This window comes from Somniosus microcephalus, chromosome 19 (genome assembly GCF_052327205.1).
Source record: "Somniosus microcephalus isolate GS21.2 chromosome 19, FLI_Smic_1.0, whole genome shotgun sequence".
Lineage (NCBI taxonomy): Eukaryota > Metazoa > Chordata > Chondrichthyes > Squaliformes > Somniosidae > Somniosus > Somniosus microcephalus.
Genome location: NC_141005.1, coordinates 23,573,415 through 23,594,269, shown reverse-complemented (window position 1 = coordinate 23,594,269; position 20,855 = coordinate 23,573,415). Strand labels below are relative to the sequence as shown.

The 20,855-nt window shown below is 46.5% G+C and overlaps 8 non-coding genes across 8 annotated transcripts; all 8 read left to right on the top strand.

The window, feature by feature from the left end:
- Positions 1-2,158: 2,158 nt before the first annotated feature.
- LOC147104011 (5S ribosomal RNA) lies at positions 2,159-2,277 on the top strand. Its single transcript, XR_015072442.1, has one exon. It is a non-coding gene; the product is annotated as a 5S ribosomal RNA (ribosomal RNA).
- Positions 2,278-4,694: 2,417 nt separating this feature from the next.
- On the top strand, positions 4,695-4,813 carry LOC147104010 (5S ribosomal RNA). The gene has a single exon (XR_015072696.1). It is a non-coding gene; the product is annotated as a 5S ribosomal RNA (ribosomal RNA).
- A 2,423-nt stretch (positions 4,814-7,236) lies between these two features.
- Positions 7,237-7,355, top strand: LOC147104009 (5S ribosomal RNA). The gene has a single exon (XR_015072807.1). It is a non-coding gene; the product is annotated as a 5S ribosomal RNA (ribosomal RNA).
- A 2,419-nt stretch (positions 7,356-9,774) lies between these two features.
- LOC147104008 (5S ribosomal RNA) lies at positions 9,775-9,893 on the top strand. Its single transcript, XR_015072858.1, has one exon. It is a non-coding gene; the product is annotated as a 5S ribosomal RNA (ribosomal RNA).
- A 2,418-nt stretch (positions 9,894-12,311) lies between these two features.
- Positions 12,312-12,430, top strand: LOC147104007 (5S ribosomal RNA). Its single transcript, XR_015072694.1, has one exon. It is a non-coding gene; the product is annotated as a 5S ribosomal RNA (ribosomal RNA).
- Positions 12,431-14,857: 2,427 nt separating this feature from the next.
- On the top strand, positions 14,858-14,976 carry LOC147104006 (5S ribosomal RNA). Its single transcript, XR_015072630.1, has one exon. It is a non-coding gene; the product is annotated as a 5S ribosomal RNA (ribosomal RNA).
- Positions 14,977-17,393: 2,417 nt separating this feature from the next.
- On the top strand, positions 17,394-17,512 carry LOC147104005 (5S ribosomal RNA). The gene has a single exon (XR_015072441.1). It is a non-coding gene; the product is annotated as a 5S ribosomal RNA (ribosomal RNA).
- A 2,403-nt stretch (positions 17,513-19,915) lies between these two features.
- LOC147104004 (5S ribosomal RNA) lies at positions 19,916-20,034 on the top strand. The gene has a single exon (XR_015072805.1). It is a non-coding gene; the product is annotated as a 5S ribosomal RNA (ribosomal RNA).
- The last annotated feature ends 821 nt before the right edge of the window (positions 20,035-20,855 follow it).

Genomic DNA, 20,855 nt, shown 5'->3' with positions numbered 1-20,855 from the left:
GGAGAGACAAGGTGCATAGAAAACTCGGAGGGACAAACAGCAACAGAACAAAGAAGAATGTCGAAAGAGCAGCAGTTAAATTCAGGAAAAAAGCAAAGCCAACTAGCATGCTGTTGAAATGCATGTGTGTTAATGCGAGGAGTGTTACAAATAAGATTGACGAGTTGCAGGCGCAAGTTGCCACATGGGGTTATGCAATAGTAGCCATAACGGAGACCTGGCTTCAAAATGGGCGGAATTGGAAACTAAACAATCCTGGCTACAATGTAATAACATTTGTAGAAGTCGTGTGGGCAGATGTCACATGATCAGGCAGAATCATAGAAATTTACAGCACAGAAGGAGGCCATTCGGCCCATCTTGTCCGTGCCAGCCGACAAAGAGCAATCCACCCAAATCTTTACAGCACTTGGTCCGTAGCCTTGTAGGTTACGGCAGTTCAAGTGCATATCCAAGTACTTTTTAAACGTGATGAGGGTTTCTGCCTCTACCACCCTTTCAGGCAGTGCATTCCAGACCCCCACCATTCACTGGGTGAAAAAATGTCTCCTCAAATTCCCTGTAAACCTCCTACCAATTACTTGAAATCTATTATTGACCCTTCTGCTAAGGGAAATAGGTCCTTCCTATCCACTCTATCTCGGCCCCTCATAATTTTACACACCTCAATTAGGTCTCGCCTCAGCCTCCTGTGTTCCAAAGAAAACAACCCCAGCCTATCCAATCTTTCCTCATAACTAAAATTCCCCAGCCCAGGCAACATCCTCGGAAATCTCCTCTGCACCTTCTCTAGTGCAATCGCATCCTTCTTGTAATGTGGTGACCAGAACTGCACGCGGCACTCTAGCTGCGGCCTAACTAGTGTTTTATACAGTTGAAGCATAACCTCCCCGCTCTTATATTCTACGCCTCGGCTAATAAAGGCAAGTATCCCGTATGCCTGCTTAACCACTTTATCTACCTGTCCTGCTACCTTCAGGGATCTGTGGACATGCACTCCAAGGTCCCGCTGATCCTCTGCATTTCTCAGTGTCCTACCATTTATTGTGTATTCCAACTGAATTCCATTTGCCACTGTTCTGCCCACTAGACGAGTCCATTGATATCTTCCTGCAGTCTACAGCATTCTGTTTCATTATTAACCACACGGCCAATTTTTGTATCATCTGCAAACTTCTTAATCATACTTCCTACATTCAAATCCAAATCATTGATATATACCAGAAAAAGCAAAGGGCCCAGTACTGAGTCGGTGCAGGCTCGATGGGCCGAAATGGCCTCTATCTGCACTGTGGGGTTTCTGTGATTCTGTGAGCCCTGCGGAACCCCACTGGAAACAGCCTTCTGGTCACAAAAACACCCTTCGACCATTACCCTTTGTTTCCTGCCTCTGAGCCAATTTTGGATCCAACTTGCCACTTTGCCTTGGATCCCATGGGCTTTTACTTTCGTGACCAATCTGGCATGCGGGACCTTATCAAAAGCCTTGCTAAAATCCATATAGACTACATCAAAGGCACTACCCTCATCGACCCTCCTTGTTACCTCCTCGAAAAATTGAATTGCGTTAGTCAGACACGACCTTCCGTTAAGAAATCCATGCTGACTGTCCCTGATTAATCCGTGTCTTTCTAAATGAAGATTTCTCCTGTCCCTCAGAACTTTTTCCAATAATTTACCCACCACCGAGGTTAGGCTGACTGGCCTGTAATTATGCGGTCTATCCCTCTCTCCCTTTTGAAAGAACGGTAGCACGTTAGCAGTCCTCCAGTGGTCGGGCACCACACCTGTAGCCAGAGAGGATTGTAAAATGATGGTGAGAGCCTGTGCTATTTGGTGTCTTACTTCTCTTAAGAGTGTGGGATAGATTTGATGCGGGCCTGGGTATTTGTCCAGTTTGAAAGATGCTACAGCCCTTAAGACTTGGTGTTTGAGCATGTTTATTTGATGTAATATTTGAATAGAAGGCAATGAAGGGTTGGGCTTGTAGTTTGTTTGTGTGGGAGGCAGAGCAGCAAGAAGAGGTGGAGGGGGGGTGGGGGGTTGCGGGAGGAGTAAAATTTGTAAATGTAAATTGAGTGTTGAATACTTGTATGAATGCGTAGAAGAGAAAAAAATGGGCGACAGCTTTAAGTAAAGAGAAAGCCAGCCAGCATATGCCTACGGCCATACTAGTCTGAATGCGCCCGATCTCGTCTGATCTCGGAAGCTAAGCAGAGTCAGGCCTGGTTAGTACTTGGATGGGAGACCGCCTGGGAATACCAGGTGCAGTAGGCTTTTGCTGCCGCCACAGGCTGCTCAACGTTTTGCACACACACGCGCACACACTGCTCTTAATCAATCAACATCCTTTTTGCTGCTCTCTCTCTCTCTCTCTCTCGCTTTCCTTTGACCATTTCTTCGCTGCACATTCTCCTGCTGCTACACAAATGCAAGGGGCTCCAGACACAGGGCCGAAATAAGCAGAAGAAGAAAATAAGATAGCCAAAATACACACACTGGCGGAGGGCCACCAGGACACAGCAGCAGAGAGGAGAGACAAGGTGCATAGAAAACTCGGAGGGACAAACAGCAACAGAACAAAGAAGAATGTCGAAAGAGCAGCAGTTAAATTCAGGAAAAAAGCAAAGCCAACTAGCATGCTGTTGAAATGCATGTGTGTTAATGCGAGGAGCGTTACAAATAAGATTGACGAGTTGCAGGCGCAAGTTGCCACATGGGGTTATGCAATAGTAGCCATAACGGAGACCTGGCTTCAAAATGGGCGGAATTGGAAACTAAACAATCCTGGCTACAATGTAATAACATTTGTAGAAGTCGTGTGGGCAGATGTCACATGATCAGGCAGAATCATAGAAATTTACAGCACAGAAGGAGGCCATTCGGCCCATCTTGTCCGTGCCAGCCGACAAAGAGCAATCCACCCAAATCCCACTTTACAGCACTTGGTCCGTAGCCTTGTAGGTTACGGCAGTTCAAGTGCATATCCAAGTACTTTTTAAACGTGATGAGGGTTTCTGCCTCTACCACCCTTTCAGGCAGTGCATTCCAGACCCCCACCATTCACTGGGTGAAAAAATGTCTCCTCAAATTCCCTGTAAACCTCCTACCAATTACTTGAAATCTATTATTGACCCTTCTGCTAAGGGAAATAGGTCCTTCCTATCCACTCTATCTCGGCCCCTCATAATTTTACACACCTCAATTAGGTCTCACCTCAGCCTCCTGTGTTCCAAAGAAAACAACCCCAGCCTATCCAATCTTTCCTCATAACTAAAATTCCCCAGCCCAGGCAACATCCTCGGAAATCTCCTCTGCACCTTCTCTAGTGCAATCGCATCCTTCTTGTAATGTGGTGACCAGAACTGCACGCGGCACTCTAGCTGCGGCCTAACTAGTGTTTTATACAGTTGAAGCATAACCTCCCCGCTCTTATATTCTACGCCTCGGCTAATAAAGGCAAGTATCCCGTATGCCTGCTTAACCACTTTATCTACCTGTCCTGCTACCTTCAGGGATCTGTGGACATGCACTCCAAGGTCCCGCTGATCCTCTGCATTTCTCAGTGTCCTACCATTTATTGTGTATTCCAACTGAATTCCATTTGCCACTGTTCTGCCCACTAGACGAGTCCATTGATATCTTCCTGCAGTCTACAGCATTCTGTTTCATTATTAACCACACGGCCAATTTTTGTATCATCTGCAAACTTCTTAATCATACTTCCTACATTCAAATCCAAATCATTGATATATACCAGAAAAAGCAAAGGGTCCAGTACTGAGTCGGTGCAGGCTCGATGGGCCGAAATGGCCTCTATCTGCACTGTGGGGTTTCTGTGATTCTGTGAGCCCTGCGGAACCCCACTGGAAACAGCCTTCCGGTCACAAAAACACCCTTCGACCATTACCCTTTGTTTCCTGCCTCTGAGCCAATTTTGGATCCAACTTGCCACTTTGCCTTGGATCCCATGGGCTTTTACTTTCGTGACCAATCTGGCATGCGGGACCTTATCAAAAGCCTTGCTAAAATCCATATAGACTACATCAAAGGCACTACCCTCATCGACCCTCCTTGTTACCTCCTCGAAAAATTGAATTGCGTTAGTCAGACACGACCTTCCGTTAAGAAATCCATGCTGACTGTCCCTGATTAATCCGTGTCTTTCTAAATGAAGATTTCTCCTGTCCCTCAGAACTTTTTCCAATAATTTTCCCACCACCGAGGTTAGGCTGACTGGCCTGTAATTATGCGGTCTATCCCTCTCTCCCTTTTGAAAGAACGGTAGCACGTTAGCAGTCCTCCAGTGGTCGGGCACCACACCTGTAGCCAGAGAGGATTGTAAAATGATGGTGAGAGCCTGTGCTATTTGGTGTCTTACTTCTCTTAAGAGTGTGGGATAGATTTGATGCGGGCCTGGGTATTTGTCCAGTTTGAAAGATGCTACAGCCCTTAAGACTTGGTGTTTGAGCATGTTTATTTGATGTAATATTTGAATAGAAGGCAATGAAGGGTTGGGCTTGTAGTTTGTTTGTGTGGGAGGCAGAGCAGCAAGAAGAGGTGGAGGGGGGGTGGGGGGTTGCGGGAGGAGTAAAATTTGTAAATGTAAATTGAGTGTTGAATACTTGTATGAATGCGTAGAAGAGAAAAAAATGGGCGACAGCTTTAAGTAAAGAGAAAGCCAGCTAGCATATGCCTACGGCCATACTAGTCTGAATGCGCCCGATCTCGTCTGATCTCGGAAGCTAAGCAGAGTCAGGCCTGGTTAGTACTTGGATGGGAGACTGCCTGGGAATACCAGGTGCAGTAGGCTTTTGCTGCCGCCACAGGCTGCTCAACGTTTTGCACACACACGCGCACACACTGCTCTTAATCAATCAACATCCTTTTTGCTGCTCTCTCTCTCTCTCTCTCTCTCTCTCGCTTTCCTTTGACCATTTCTTCGCTGCACATTCTCCTGCTGCTACACAAATGCAAGGGGCTCCAGACACAGGGCCGAAATAAGCAGAAGAAGAAAATAAGATAGCCAAAATACACACACTGGCGGAGGGCCACCAGGACACAGCAGCAGAGAGGAGAGACAAGGTGCATAGAAAACTCGGAGGGACAAACAGCAACAGAACAAAGAAGAATGTAGAAAGAGCAGCAGTTAAATTCAGGAAAAAAGCAAAGCCAACTAGCATGCTGTTGAAATGCATGTGTGTTAATGCGAGGAGTGTTACAAATAAGATTGACGAGTTGCAGGCGCAAGTTGCCACATGGGGTTATGCAATAGTAGCCATAACGGAGACCTGGCTTCAAAATGGGCGGAATTGGAAACTAAACAATCCTGGCTACAATGTAATAACATTTGTAGAAGTCGTGTGGGCAGATGTCACATGATCAGGCAGAATCATAGAAATTTACAGCACAGAAGGAGGCCATTCGGCCCATCTTGTCCGTGCCAGCCGACAAAGAGCAATCCACCCAAATCCCACTTTACAGCACTTGGTCCGTAGCCTTGTAGGTTACGGCAGTTCAAGTGCATATCCAAGTACTTTTTAAACGTGATGAGGGTTTCTGCCTCTACCACCCTTTCAGGCAGTGCATTCCAGACCCCCACCATTCACTGGGTGAAAAAATGTCTCCTCAAATTCCCTGTAAACCTCCTACCAATTACTTGAAATCTATTATTGACCCTTCTGCTAAGGGAAATAGGTCCTTCCTATCCACTCTATCTCGGCCCCTCATAATTTTACACACCTCAATTAGGTCTCGCCTCAGCCTCCTGTGTTCCAAAGAAAACAACCCCAGCCTATCCAATCTTTCCTCATAACTAAAATTCCCCAGCCCAGGCAACATCCTCGGAAATCTCCTCTGCACCTTCTCTAGTGCAATCGCATCCTTCTTGTAATGTGGTGACCAGAACTGCACGCGGCACTCTAGCTGCGGCCTAACTAGTGTTTTATACAGTTGAAGCATAACCTCCCCGCTCTTATATTCTACGCCTCGGCTAATAAAGGCAAGTATCCCGTATGCCTGCTTAACCACTTTATCTACCTGTCCTGCTACCTTCAGGGATCTGTGGACATGCACTCCAAGGTCCCGCTGATCCTCTGCATTTCTCAGTGTCCTACCATTTATTGTGTATTCCAACTGAATTCCATTTGCCACTGTTCTGCCCACTAGACGAGTCCATTGATATCTTCCTGCAGTCTACAGCATTCTGTTTCATTATTAACCACACGGCCAATTTTTGTATCATCTGCAAACTTCTTAATCATACTTCCTACATTCAAATCCAAATCATTGATATATACCAGAAAAAGCAAAGGGCCCAGTACTGAGTCGGTGCAGGCTCGATGGGCCGAAATGGCCTCTATCTGCACTGTGGGGTTTCTGTGATTCTGTGAGCCCTGCGGAACCCCACTGGAAACAGCCTTCCGGTCACAAAAACACCCTTCGACCATTACCCTTTGTTTCCTGCCTCTGAGCCAATTTTGGATCCAACTTGCCACTTTGCCTTGGATCCCATGGGCTTTTACTTTCGTGACCAATCTGGCATGCGGGACCTTATCAAAAGCCTTGCTAAAATCCATATAGACTACATCAAAGGCACTACCCTCATCGACCCTCCTTGTTACCTCCTCGAAAAATTGAATTGCGTTAGTCAGACACGACCTTCCGTTAAGAAATCCATGCTGACTGTCCCTGATTAATCCGTGTCTTTCTAAATGAAGATTTCTCCTGTCCCTCAGAACTTTTTCCAATAATTTTCCCACCACCGAGGTTAGGCTGACTGGCCTGTAATTATGCGGTCTATCCCTCTCTCCCTTTTGAAAGAACGGTAGCACGTTAGCAGTCCTCCAGTGGTCGGGCACCACACCTGTAGCCAGAGAGGATTGTAAAATGATGGTGAGAGCCTGTGCTATTTGGTGTCTTACTTCTCTTAAGAGTGTGGGATAGATTTGATGCGGGCCTGGGTATTTGTCCAGTTTGAAAGATGCTACAGCCCTTAAGACTTGGTGTTTGAGCATGTTTATTTGATGTAATATTTGAATAGAAGGCAATGAAGGGTTGGGCTTGTAGTTTGTTTGTGTGGGAGGCAGAGCAGCAAGAAGAGGTGGAGGGGGGGTGGGGGGTTGCGGGAGGAGTAAAATTTGTAAATGTAAATTGAGTGTTGAATACTTGTATGAATGCGTAGAAGAGAAAAAAATGGGCGACAGCTTTAAGTAAAGAGAAAGCCAGCTAGCATATGCCTACGGCCATACTAGTCTGAATGCGCCCGATCTCGTCTGATCTCGGAAGCTAAGCAGAGTCAGGCCTGGTTAGTACTTGGATGGGAGACTGCCTGGGAATACCGGGTGCAGTAGGCTTTTGCTGCCGCCACAGGCTGCTCAACGTTTCGCGCACACACTGCTCTTAATCAATCAACATCCTTTTTGCTGCTCTCTCTCTCTCTCTCTCTGTCTCTCTCTCTCGCTTTCCTTTGACCATTTCTTCGCTGCACATTCTCCTGCTGCTACACAAATGCAAGGGGCTCCAGACACAGGGCCGAAATAAGCAGAAGAAGAAAATAAGATAGCCAAAATACACACACTGGCGGAGGGCCACCAGGACACAGCAGCAGAGAGGAGAGACAAGGTGCATAGAAAACTCGGAGGGACAAACAGCAACAGAACAAAGAAGAATGTAGAAAGAGCAGCAGTTAAATTCAGGAAAAAAGCAAAGCCAACTAGCATGCTGTTGAAATGCATGTGTGTTAATGCGAGGAGTGTTACAAATAAGATTGACGAGTTGCAGGCGCAAGTTGCCACATGGGGTTATGCAATAGTAGCCATAACGGAGACCTGGCTTCAAAATGGGCGGAATTGGAAACTAAACAATCCTGGCTACAATGTAATAACATTTGTAGAAGTCGTGTGGGCAGATGTCACATGATCAGGCAGAATCATAGAAATTTACAGCACAGAAGGAGGCCATTCGGCCCATCTTGTCCGTGCCAGCCGACAAAGAGCAATCCACCCAAATCCCACTTTACAGCACTTGGTCCGTAGCCTTGTAGGTTACGGCAGTTCAAGTGCATATCCAAGTACTTTTTAAACGTGATGAGGGTTTCTGCCTCTACCACCCTTTCAGGCAGTGCATTCCAGACCCCCACCATTCACTGGGTGAAAAAATGTCTCCTCAAATTCCCTGTAAACCTCCTACCAATTACTTGAAATCTATTATTGACCCTTCTGCTAAGGGAAATAGGTCCTTCCTATCCACTCTATCTCGGCCCCTCATAATTTTACACACCTCAATTAGGTCTCGCCTCAGCCTCCTGTGTTCCAAAGAAAACAACCCCAGCCTATCCAATCTTTCCTCATAGCTAAAATTCCCCAGCCCAGGCAACATCCTCGGAAATCTCCTCTGCACCTTCTCTAGTGCAATCGCATCCTTCTTGTAATGTGGTGACCAGAACTGCACGCGGCACTCTAGCTGCGGCCTAACTAGTGTTTTATACAGTTGAAGCATAACCTCCCCGCTCTTATATTCTACGCCTCGGCTAATAAAGGCAAGTATCCCGTATGCCTGCTTAACCACTTTATCTACCTGTCCTGCTACCTTCAGGGATCTGTGGACATGCACTCCAAGGTCCCGCTGATCCTCTGCATTTCTCAGTGTCCTACCATTTATTGTGTATTCCAACTGAATTCCATTTGCCACTGTTCTGCCCACTAGACGAGTCCATTGATATCTTCCTGCAGTCTACAGCATTCTGTTTCATTATTAACCACACGGCCAATTTTTGTATCATCTGCAAACTTCTTAATCATACTTCCTACATTCAAATCCAAATCATTGATATATACCAGAAAAAGCAAAGGGCCCAGTACTGAGTCGGTGCAGGCTCGATGGGCCGAAATGGCCTCTATCTGCACTGTGGGGTTTCTGTGATTCTGTGAGCCCTGCGGAACCCCACTGGAAACAGCCTTCCGGTCACAAAAACACCCTTCGACCATTACCCTTTGTTTCCTGCCTCTGAGCCAATTTTGGATCCAACTTGCCACTTTGCCTTGGATCCCATGGGCTTTTACTTTCGTGACCAATCTGGCATGCGGGACCTTATCAAAAGCCTTGCTAAAATCCATATAGACTACATCAAAGGCACTACCCTCATCGACCCTCCTTGTTACCTCCTCGAAAAATTGAATTGCGTTAGTCAGACACGACCTTCCGTTAAGAAATCCATGCTGACTGTCCCTGATTAATCCGTGTCTTTCTAAATGAAGATTTCTCCTGTCCCTCAGAACTTTTTCCAATAATTTTCCCACCACCGAGGTTAGGCTGACTGGCCTGTAATTATGCGGTCTATCCCTCTCTCCCTTTTGAAAGAACGGTAGCACGTTAGCAGTCCTCCAGTGGTCGGGCACCACACCTGTAGCCAGAGAGGATTGTAAAATGATGGTGAGAGCCTGTGCTATTTGGTGTCTTACATCTCTTAAGAGTGTGGGATAGATTTGATGCGGGCCTGGGTATTTGTCCAGTTTGAAAGATGCTACAGCCCTTAAGACTTGGTGTTTGAGCATGTTTATTTGATGTAATATTTGAATAGAAGGCAATGAAGGGTTGGGCTTGTAGTTTGTTTGTGTGGGAGGCAGAGCAGCAAGAAGAGGTGGAGGGGGGGTGGGGGGTTGCGGGAGGAGTAAAATTTGTAAATGTAAATTGAGTGTTGAATACTTGTATGAATGCGTAGAAGAGAAAAAAATGGGCGACAGCTTTAAGTAAAGAGAAAGCCAGCTAGCATATGCCTACGGCCATACTAGTCTGAATGCGCCCGATCTCGTCTGATCTCGGACGCTAAGCAGAGTCAGGCCTGGTTAGTACTTGGATGGGAGACTGCCTGGGAATACCAGGTGCAGTAGGCTTTTGCTGCCGCCACAGGCTGCTCAACGTTTTGCACACACACGCGCACACACTGCTCTTAATCAATCAACATCCTTTTTGCTGCTCTCTCTCTCTCTCTCTCTTGCTTTCCTTTGACCATTTCTTCGCTGCACATTCTCCTGCTGCTACACAAATGCAAGGGGCTCCAGACACAGGGCCGAAATAAGCAGAAGAAGAAAATAAGATAGCCAAAATACACACACTGGCGGAGGGCCACCAGGACACAGCAGCAGAGAGGAGAGACAAGGTGCATAGAAAACTCGGAGGGACAAACAGCAACAGAACAAAGAAGAATGTAGAAAGAGCAGCAGTTAAATTCAGGAAAAAAGCAAAGCCAACTAGCATGCTGTTGAAATGCATGTGTGTTAATGCGAGGAGCGTTACAAATAAGATTGACGAGTTGCAGGCGCAAGTTGCCACATGGGGTTATGCAATAGTAGCTATAACGGAGACCTGGCTTCAAAATGGGCGGAATTGGAAACTAAACAATCCTGGCTACAATGTAATAACATTTGTAGAAGTCGTGTGGGCAGATGTCACATGATCAGGCAGAATCATAGAAATTTACAGCACAGAAGGAGGCCATTCGGCCCATCTTGTCCGTGCCAGCCGACAAAGAGCAATCCACCCAAATCCCACTTTACAGCACTTGGTCCGTAGCCTTGTAGGTTACGGCAGTTCAAGTGCATATCCAAGTACTTTTTAAACGTGATGAGGGTTTCTGCCTCTACCACCCTTTCAGGCAGTGCATTCCAGACCCCCACCATTCACTGGGTGAAAAAATGTCTCCTCAAATTCCCTGTAAACCTCCTACCAATTACTTGAAATCTATTATTGACCCTTCTGCTAAGGGAAATAGGTCCTTCCTATCCACTCTATCTCGGCCCCTCATAATTTTACACACCTCAATTAGGTCTCGCCTCAGCCTCCTGTGTTCCAAAGAAAACAACCCCAGCCTATCCAATCTTTCCTCATAACTAAAATTCCCCAGCCCAGGCAACATCCTCGGAAATCTCCTCTGCACCTTCTCTAGTGCAATCGCATCCTTCTTGTAATGTGGTGACCAGAACTGCACGCGGCACTCTAGCTGCGGCCTAACTAGTGTTTTATACAGTTGAAGCATAACCTCCCCGCTCTTATATTCTACGCCTCGGCTAATAAAGGCAAGTATCCCGTATGCCTGCTTAACCACTTTATCTACCTGTCCTGCTACCTTCAGGGATCTGTGGACATGCACTCCAAGGTCCCGCTGATCCTCTGCATTTCTCAGTGTCCTACCATTTATTGTGTATTCCAACTGAATTCCATTTGCCACTGTTCTGCCCACTAGACGAGTCCATTGATATCTTCCTGCAGTCTACAGCATTCTGTTTCATTATTAACCACACGGCCAATTTTTGTATCATCTGCAAACTTCTTAATCATACTTCCTACATTCAAATCCAAATCATTGATATATACCAGAAAAAGCAAAGGGCCCAGTACTGAGTCGGTGCAGGCTCGATGGGCCGAAATGGCCTCTATCTGCACTGTGGGGTTTCTGTGATTCTGTGAGCCCTGCGGAACCCCACTGGAAACAGCCTTCCGGTCACAAAAACACCCTTCCGACCATTACCCTTTGTTTCCTGCCTCTGAGCCAATTTTGGATCCAACTTGCCACTTTGCCTTGGATCCCATGGGCTTTTACTTTCGTGACCAATCTGGCATGCGGGACCTTATCAAAAGCCTTGCTAAAATCCATATAGACTACATCAAAGGCACTACCCTCATCGACCCTCCTTGTTACCTCCTCGAAAAATTGAATTGCGTTAGTCAGACACGACCTTCCGTTAAGAAATCCATGCTGACTGTCCCTGATTAATCCGTGTCTTTCTAAATGAAGATTTCTCCTGTCCCTCAGAACTTTTTCCAATAATTTTCCCACCACCGAGGTTAGGCTGACTGGCCTGTAATTATGCGGTCTATCCCTCTCTCCCTTTTGAAAGAGCGGTAGCACGTTAGCAGTCCTCCAGTGGTCGGGCACCACACCTGTAGCCAGAGAGGATTGTAAAATGATGGTGAGAGCCTGTGCTATTTGGTGTCTTACTTCTCTTAAGAGTGTGGGATAGATTTGATGCGGGCCTGGGTATTTGTCCAGTTTGAAAGATGCTACAGCCCTTAAGACTTGGTGTTTGAGCATGTTTATTTGATGTAATATTTGAATAGAAGGCAATGAAGGGTTGGGCTTGTAGTTTGTTTGTGTGGGAGGCAGAGCAGCAAGAAGAGGTGGAGGGGGGGTGGGGGGTTGCGGGAGGAGTAAAATTTGTAAATGTAAATTGAGTGTTGAATACTTGTATGAATGCGTAGAAGAGAAAAAAATGGGCGACAGCTTTAAGTAAAGAGAAAGCCAGCTAGCATATGCCTACGGCCATACTAGTCTGAATGCGCCCGATCTCGTCTGATCTCGGAAGCTAAGCAGAGTCAGGCCTGGTTAGTACTTGGATGGGAGACTGCCTGGGAATACCAGGTGCAGTAGGCTTTTGCTGCCGCCACAGGCTGCTCAACGTTTTGCACACACACGCGCACACACTGCTCTTAATCAATCAACATCCTTTTTGCTGCTCTCTCTCTCTCTCTCTCTCTCTCTCTCTCGCTTTCCTTTGACCATTTCTTCGCTGCACATTCTCCTGCTGCTACACAAATGCAAGGGGCTCCAGACACAGGGCCGAAATAAGCAGAAGAAGAAAATAAGATAGCCAAAATACACACACTGGCGGAGGGCCACCAGGACACAGCAGCAGAGAGGAGAGACAAGGTGCATAGAAAACTCGGAGGGACAAACAGCAACAGAACAAAGAAGAATGTAGAAAGAGCAGCAGTTAAATTCAGGAAAAAAGCAAAGCCAACTAGCATGCTGTTGAAATGCATGTGTGTTAATGCGAGGAGTGTTACAAATAAGATTGACGAGTTGCAGGCGCAAGTTGCCACATGGGGTTATGCAATAGTAGCCATAACGGAGACCTGGCTTCAAAATGGGCGGAATTGGAAACTAAACAATCCTGGCTACAATGTAATAACATTTGTAGAAGTCGTGTGGGCAGATGTCACATGATCAGGCAGAATCATAGAAATTTACAGCACAGAAGGAGGCCATTCGGCCCATCTTGTCCGTGCCAGCCGACAAAGAGCAATCCACCCAAATCCCACTTTACAGCACTTGGTCCGTAGCCTTGTAGGTTACGGCAGTTCAAGTGCATATCCAAGTACTTTTTAAACGTGATGAGGGTTTCTGCCTCTACCACCCTTTCAGGCAGTGCATTCCAGACCCCCACCATTCACTGGGTGAAAAAATGTCTCCTCAAATTCCCTGTAAACCTCCTACCAATTACTTGAAATCTATTATTGACCCTTCTGCTAAGGGAAATAGGTCCTTCCTATCCACTCTATCTCGGCCCCTCATAATTTTACACACCTCAATTAGGTCTCGCCTCAGCCTCCTGTGTTCCAAAGAAAACAACCCCAGCCTATCCAATCTTTCCTCATAACTAAAATTCCCCAGCCCAGGCAACATCCTCGGAAATCTCCTCTGCACCTTCTCTAGTGCAATCGCATCCTTCTTGTAATGTGGTGACCAGAACTGCACGCGGCACTCTAGCTGCGGCCTAACTAGTGTTTTATACAGTTGAAGCATAACCTCCCCGCTCTTATATTCTACGCCTCGGCTAATAAAGGCAAGTATCCCGTATGCCTGCTTAACCACTTTATCTACCTGTCCTGCTACCTTCAGGGATCTGTGGACATGCACTCCAAGGTCCCGCTGATCCTCTGCATTTCTCAGTGTCCTACCATTTATTGTGTATTCCAACTGAATTCCATTTGCCACTGTTCTGCCCACTAGACGAGTCCATTGATATCTTCCTGCAGTCTACAGCATTCTGTTTCATTATTAACCACACGGCCAATTTTTGTATCATCTGCAAACTTCTTAATCATACTTCCTACATTCAAATCCAAATCATTGATATATACCAGAAAAAGCAAAGGGCCCAGTACTGAGTCGGTGCAGGCTCGATGGGCCGAAATGGCCTCTATCTGCACTGTGGGGTTTCTGTGATTCTGTGAGCCCTGCGGAACCCCACTGGAAACAGCCTTCCGGTCACAAAAACACCCTTCGACCATTACCCTTTGTTTCCTGCCTCTGAGCCAATTTTGGATCCAACTTGCCACTTTGCCTTGGATCCCATGGGCTTTTACTTTCGTGACCAATCTGGCATGCGGGACCTTATCAAAAGCCTTGCTAAAATCCATATAGACTACATCAAAGGCACTACCCTCATCGACCCTCCTTGTTACCTCCTCGAAAAATTGAATTGCGTTAGTCAGACACGACCTTCCGTTAAGAAATCCATGCTGACTGTCCCTGATTAATCCGTGTCTTTCTAAATGAAGATTTCTCCTGTCCCTCAGAACTTTTTCCAATAATTTTCCCACCACCGAGGTTAGGCTGACTGGCCTGTAATTATGCGGTCTATCCCTCTCTCCCTTTTGAAAGAACGGTAGCACGTTAGCAGTCCTCCAGTGGTCGGGCACCACACCTGTAGCCAGAGAGGATTGTAAAATGATGGTGAGAGCCTGTGCTATTTGGTGTCTTACTTCTCTTAAGAGTGTGGGATAGATTTGATGCGGGCCTGGGTATTTGTCCAGTTTGAAAGATGCTACAGCCCTTAAGACTTGGTGTTTGAGCATGTTTATTTGATGTAATATTTGAATAGAAGGCAATGAAGGGTTGGGCTTGTAGTTTGTTTGTGTGGGAGGCAGAGCAGCAAGAAGAGGTGGAGGGGGGGTGGGGGGTTGCGGGAGGAGTAAAATTTGTAAATGTAAATTGAGTGTTGAATACTTGTATGAATGTGTAGAAGAGAAAAAAATGGGCGACAGCTTTAAGTAAAGAGAAAGCCAGCTAGCATATGCCTACGGCCATACTAGTCTGAATGCGCCCGATCTCGTCTGATCTCGGAAGTTAAGCAGAGTCAGGCCTGGTTAGTACTTGGATGGGAGACTGCCTGGGAATACCAGGTGCAGTAGGCTTTTGCTGCCGCCACAGGCTGCTCAACGTTTTGCACACACACGCGCACACACTGCTCTTAATCAATCAACATCCTTTTTGCTGCTCTCTCTCTCTCTCTCTCTCGCTTTCCTTTGACCATTTCTTCGCTGCACATTCTCCTGCTGCTACACAAATGCAAGGGGCTCCAGACACAGGGCCGAAATAAGCAGAAGAAGAAAATAAGATAGCCAAAATACACACACTGGCGGAGGGCCACCAGGACACAGCAGCAGAGAGGAGAGACAAGGTGCATAGAAAACTCGGAGGGACAAACAGCAACAGAACAAAGAAGAATGTAGAAAGAGCAGCAGTTAAATTCAGGAAAAAAGCAAAGCCAACTAGCATGCTGTTGAAATGCATGTGTGTTAATGCGAGGAGTGTTACAAATAAGATTGACGAGTTGCAGGCGCAAGTTGCCACATGGGGTTATGCAATAGTAGCCATAACGGAGACCTGGCTTCAAAATGGGCGGAATTGGAAACTAAACAATCCTGGCTACAATGTAATAACATTTGTAGAAGTCATGTGGGCAGATGTCACATGATCAGGCAGAATCATAGAAATTTACAGCACAGAAGGAGGCCATTCGGCCCATCTTGTCCGTGCCAGCCGACAAAGAGCAATCCACCCAAATCCCACTTTACAGCACTTGGTCCGTAGCCTTGTAGGTTACGGCAGTTCAAGTGCATATCCAAGTACTTTTTAAACGTGATGAGGGTTTCTGCCTCTACCACCCTTTCAGGCAGTGCATTCCAGACCCCCACCATTCACTGGGTGAAAAAATGTCTCCTCAAATTCCCTGTAAACCTCCTACCAATTACTTGAAATCTATTATTGACCCTTCTGCTAAGGGAAATAGGTCCTTCCTATCCACTCTATCTCGGCCCCTCATAATTTTACACACCTCAATTAGGTCTCGCCTCAGCCTCCTGTGTTCCAAAGAAAACAACCCCAGCCTATCCAATCTTTCCTCATAACTAAAATTCCCCAGCCCAGGCAACATCCTCGGAAATCTCCTCTGCACCTTCTCTAGTGCAATCGCATCCTTCTTGTAATGTGGTGACCAGAACTGCACGCGGCACTCTAGCTGCGGCCTAACTAGTGTTTTATACAGTTGAAGCATAACCTCCCCGCTCTTATATTCTACGCCTCGGCTAATAAAGGCAAGTATCCCGTATGCCTGCTTAACCACTTTATCTACCTGTCCTGCTACCTTCAGGGATCTGTGGACATGCACTCCAAGGTCCCGCTGATCCTCTGCATTTCTCAGTGTCCTACCATTTATTGTGTATTCCAACTGAATTCCATTTGCCACTGTTCTGCCCACTAGACGAGTCCATTGATATCTTCCTGCAGTCTACAGCATTCTGTTTCATTATTAACCACACGGCCAATTTTTGTATCATCTGCAAACTTCTTAATCATACTTCCTACATTCAAATCCAAATCATTGATATATACCAGAAAAAGCAAAGGGCCCAGTACTGAGTCGGTGCAGGCTCGATGGGCCGAAATGGCCTCTATCTGCACTGTGGGGTTTCTGTGATTCTGTGAGCCCTGCGGAACCCCACTGGAAACAGCCTTCCGGTCACAAAAACACCCTTCGACCATTACCCTTTGTTTCCTGCCTCTGAGCCAATTTTGGATCCAACTTGCCACTTTGCCTTGGATCCCATGGGCTTTTACTTTCGTGACCAATCTGGCATGCGGGACCTTATCAAAAGCCTTGCTAAAATCCATATAGACTACATCAAAGGCACTACCCTCATCGACCCTCCTTGTTACCTCCTCGAAAAATTGAATTGCGTTAGTCAGACACGACCTTCCGTTAAGAAATCCATGCTGACTGTCCCTGATTAATCCGTGTCTTTCTAAATGAAGATTTCTCCTGTCCCTCAGAACTTTTTCCAATAATTTTCCCACCACTGAGGTTAGGCTGACTGGCCTGTAATTATGCGGTCTATCCCTCTCTCCCTTTTGAAAGAACGGTAGCACGTTAGCAGTCCTCCAGTGGTCGGGCACCACACCTGTAGCCAGAGAGGATTGTAAAATGATGGTGAGAGCCTGTGCTATTTGGTGTCTTACTTCCCTTAAGAGTGTGGGATAGATTTGATGCGGGCCTGGGTATTTGTCCAGTTTGAAAGATGCTACAGCCCTTAAGACTTGGTGTTTGAGCATGTTTATTTGATGTAATATTTGAATAGAAGGCAATGAAGGGTTGGGCTTGTAGTTTGTTTGTGTGGGAGGCAGAGCAGCAAGAAGAGGTGGAGGGGGGGTGGGGGGTTGCGGGAGGAGTAAAATTTGTAAATGTAAATTGAGTGTTGAATACTTGTATGAATGCGTAGAAGAGAAAAAAATGGGCGACAGCTTTAAGTAAAGAGAAAGCCAGCCAGCATATGCCTACGGCCATACTAGTCTGAATGCGCCCGATCTCGTCTGATCTCGGAAGCTAAGCAGAGTCAGGCCTGGTTAGTACTTGGATGGGAGACCGCCTGGGAATACCAGGTGCAGTAGGCTTTTGCTGCCGCCACAGGCTGCTCAACGTTTTGCACACACACGCGCACACACTGCTCTTAATCAATCAACATCCTTTTTGCTGCTCTCTCTCTCTCTCTCTCTCTCTCGCTTTCCTTTGACCATTTCTTCGCTGCACATTCTCCTGCTGCTACACAAATGCAAGGGGCTCCAGACACAGGGCCGAAATAAGCAGAAGAAGAAAATAAGATAGCCAAAATACACACACTGGCGGAGGGCCACCAGGACACAGCAGCAGAGAGGAGAGACAAGGTGCATAGAAAACTCGGAGGGACAAACAGCAACAGAACAAAGAAGAATGTCGAAAGAGCAGCAGTTAAATTCAGGAAAAAAGCAAAGCCAACTAGCATGCTGTTGAAATGCATGTGTGTTAATGCGAGGAGCGTTACAAATAAGATTGACGAGTTGCAGGCGCAAGTTGCCACATGGGGTTATGCAATAGTAGCCATAACGGAGACCTGGCTTCAAAATGGGCGGAATTGGAAACTAAACAATCCTGGCTACAATGTAATAACATTTGTAGAAGTCGTGTGGGCAGATGTCACATGATCAGGCAGAATCATAGAAATTTACAGCACAGAAGGAGGCCATTCGGCCCATCTTGTCCGTGCCAGCCGACAAAGAGCAATCCACCCAAATCCCACTTTACAGCACTTGGTCCGTAGCCTTGTAGGTTACGGCAGTTCAAGTGCATATCCAAGTACTTTTTAAACGTGATGAGGGTTTCTGCCTCTACCACCCTTTCAGGCAGTGCATTCCAGACCCCCACCATTCACTGGGTGAAAAAATGTCTCCTCAAATTCCCTGTAAACCTCCTACCAATTACTTGAAATCTATTATTGACCCTTCTGCTAAGGGAAATAGGTCCTTCCTATCCACTCTATCTCGGCCCCTCATAATTTTACACACCTCAATTAGGTCTCGCCTCAGCCTCCTGTGTTCCAAAGAAAACAACCCCAGCCTATCCAATCTTTCCTCATAACTAAAATTCCCCAGCCCAGGCAACATCCTCGGAAATCTCCTCTGCACCTTCTCTAGTGCAATCGCATCCTTCTTGTAATGTGGTGACCAGAACTGCACGCGGCACTCTAGCTGCGGCCTAACTAGTGTTTTATACAGTTGAAGCATAACCTCCCCGCTCTTATATTCTACGCCTCGGCTAATAAAGGCAAGTATCCCGTATGCCTGCTTAACCACTTTATCTACCTGTCCTGCTACCTTCAGGGATCTGTGGACATGCACTCCAAGGTCCCGCTGATCCTCTGCATTTCTCAGTGTCCTACCATTTATTGTGTATTCCAACTGAATTCCATTTGCCACTGTTCTGCCCACTAGACGAGTCCATTGATATCTTCCTGCAGTCTACAGCATTCTGTTTCATTATTAACCACACGGCCAATTTTTGTATCATCTGCAAACTTCTTAATCATACTTCCTACATTCAAATCCAAATCATTGATATATACCAGAAAAAGCAAAGGGCCCAGTACTGAGTCGGTGCAGGCTCGATGGGCCGAAATGGCCTCTATCTGCACTGTGGGGTTTCTGTGATTCTGTGAGCCCTGCGGAACCCCACTGGAAACAGCCTTCCGGTCACAAAAACACCCTTCGACCATTACCCTTTGTTTCCTGCCTCTGAGCCAATTTTGGATCCAACTTGCCACTTTGCCTTGGATCCCATGGGCTTTTACTTTCGTGACCAATCTGGCATGCGGGACCGTATCAAAAGCCTTGCTAAAATCCATATAGACTACATCAAAGGCACTACCCTCATCGACCCTCCTTGTTACCTCCTCGAAAAATTGAATTGCGTTAGTCAGACACGACCTTCCGTTAAGAAATCCATGCTGACTGTCCCTGATTAATCCGTGTCTTTCTAAATGAAGATTTCTCCTGTCCCTCAGAACTTTTTCCAATAATTTTCCCACCACCGAGGTTAGGCTGACTGGCCTGTAATTATGCGGTCTATCCCTCTCTCCCTTTTGAAAGAACGGTAGCACGTTAGCAGTCCTCCAGTGGTCGGGCACCACACCTGTAGCCAGAGAGGATTGTAAAATGATGGTGAGAGCCTGTGCTATTTGGTGTCTTACTTCTCTTAAGAGTGTGGGATAGATTTGATGCGGGCCTGGGTATTTGTCCAGTTTGAAAGATGCTACAGCCCTTAAGACTTGGTGTTTGAGCATGTTTATTTGATGTAATATTTGAATAGAAGGCAATGAAGGGTTGGGCTTGTAGTTTGTTTGTGTGGGAGGCAGAGCAGCAAGAAGAGGTTGCGGGAGGAGTAAAATTTGTAAATGTAAATTGAGTGTTGAATACTTGTATGAATGCGTAGAAGAGAAAAAAATGGGCGACAGCTTTAAGTAAAGAGAAAGCCAGCTAGCATATGCCTACGGCCATACTAGTCTGAATGCGCCCGATCTCGTCTGATCTCGGAAGCTAAGCAGAGTCAGGCCTGGTTAGTACTTGGATGGGAGACTGCCTGGGAATACCGGGTGCAGTAGGCTTTTGCTGCCGCCACAGGCTGCTCAACGTTTTGCACACACACGCGCACACACTGCTCTTAATCAATCAACATCCTTTTTGCTGCTCTCTCTCTCTCTCTCTCTCTCTCTCTCGCTTTCCTTTGACCATTTCTTCGCTGCACATTCTCCTGCTGCTACACAAATGCAAGGGGCTCCAGACACAGGGCCGAAATAAGCAGAAGAAGAAAATAAGATAGCCAAAATACACACACTGGCGGAGGGCCACCAGGACACAGCAGCAGAGAGGAGAGACAAGGTGCATAGAAAACTCGGAGGGACAAACAGCAACAGAACAAAGAAGAATGTAGAAAGAGCAGCAGTTAAATTCAGGAAAAAAGCAAAGCCAACTAGCATGCTGTTGAAATGCATGTGTGTTAATGCGAGGAGCGTTACAAATAAGATTGACGAGTTGCAGGCGCAAGTTGCCACATGGGGTTATGCAATAGTAGCTATAACGGAGACCTGGCTTCAAAATGGGCGGAATTGGAAACTAAACAATCCTGGCTACAATGTAATAACATTTGTAGAAGTCGTGTGGGCAGATGTCACATGATCAGGCAGAATCATAGAAATTTACAGCACAGAAGGAGGCCATTCGGCCCATCTTGTCCGTGCCAGCCGACAAAGAGCAATCCACCCAAATCCCACTTTACAGCACTTGGTCCGTAGCCTTGTAGGTTACGGCAGTTCAAGTGCATATCCAAGTACTTTTTAAACGTGATGAGGGTTTCTGCCTCTACCACCCTTTCAGGCAGTGCATTCCAGACCCCCACCATTCACTGGGTGAAAAAATGTCTCCTCAA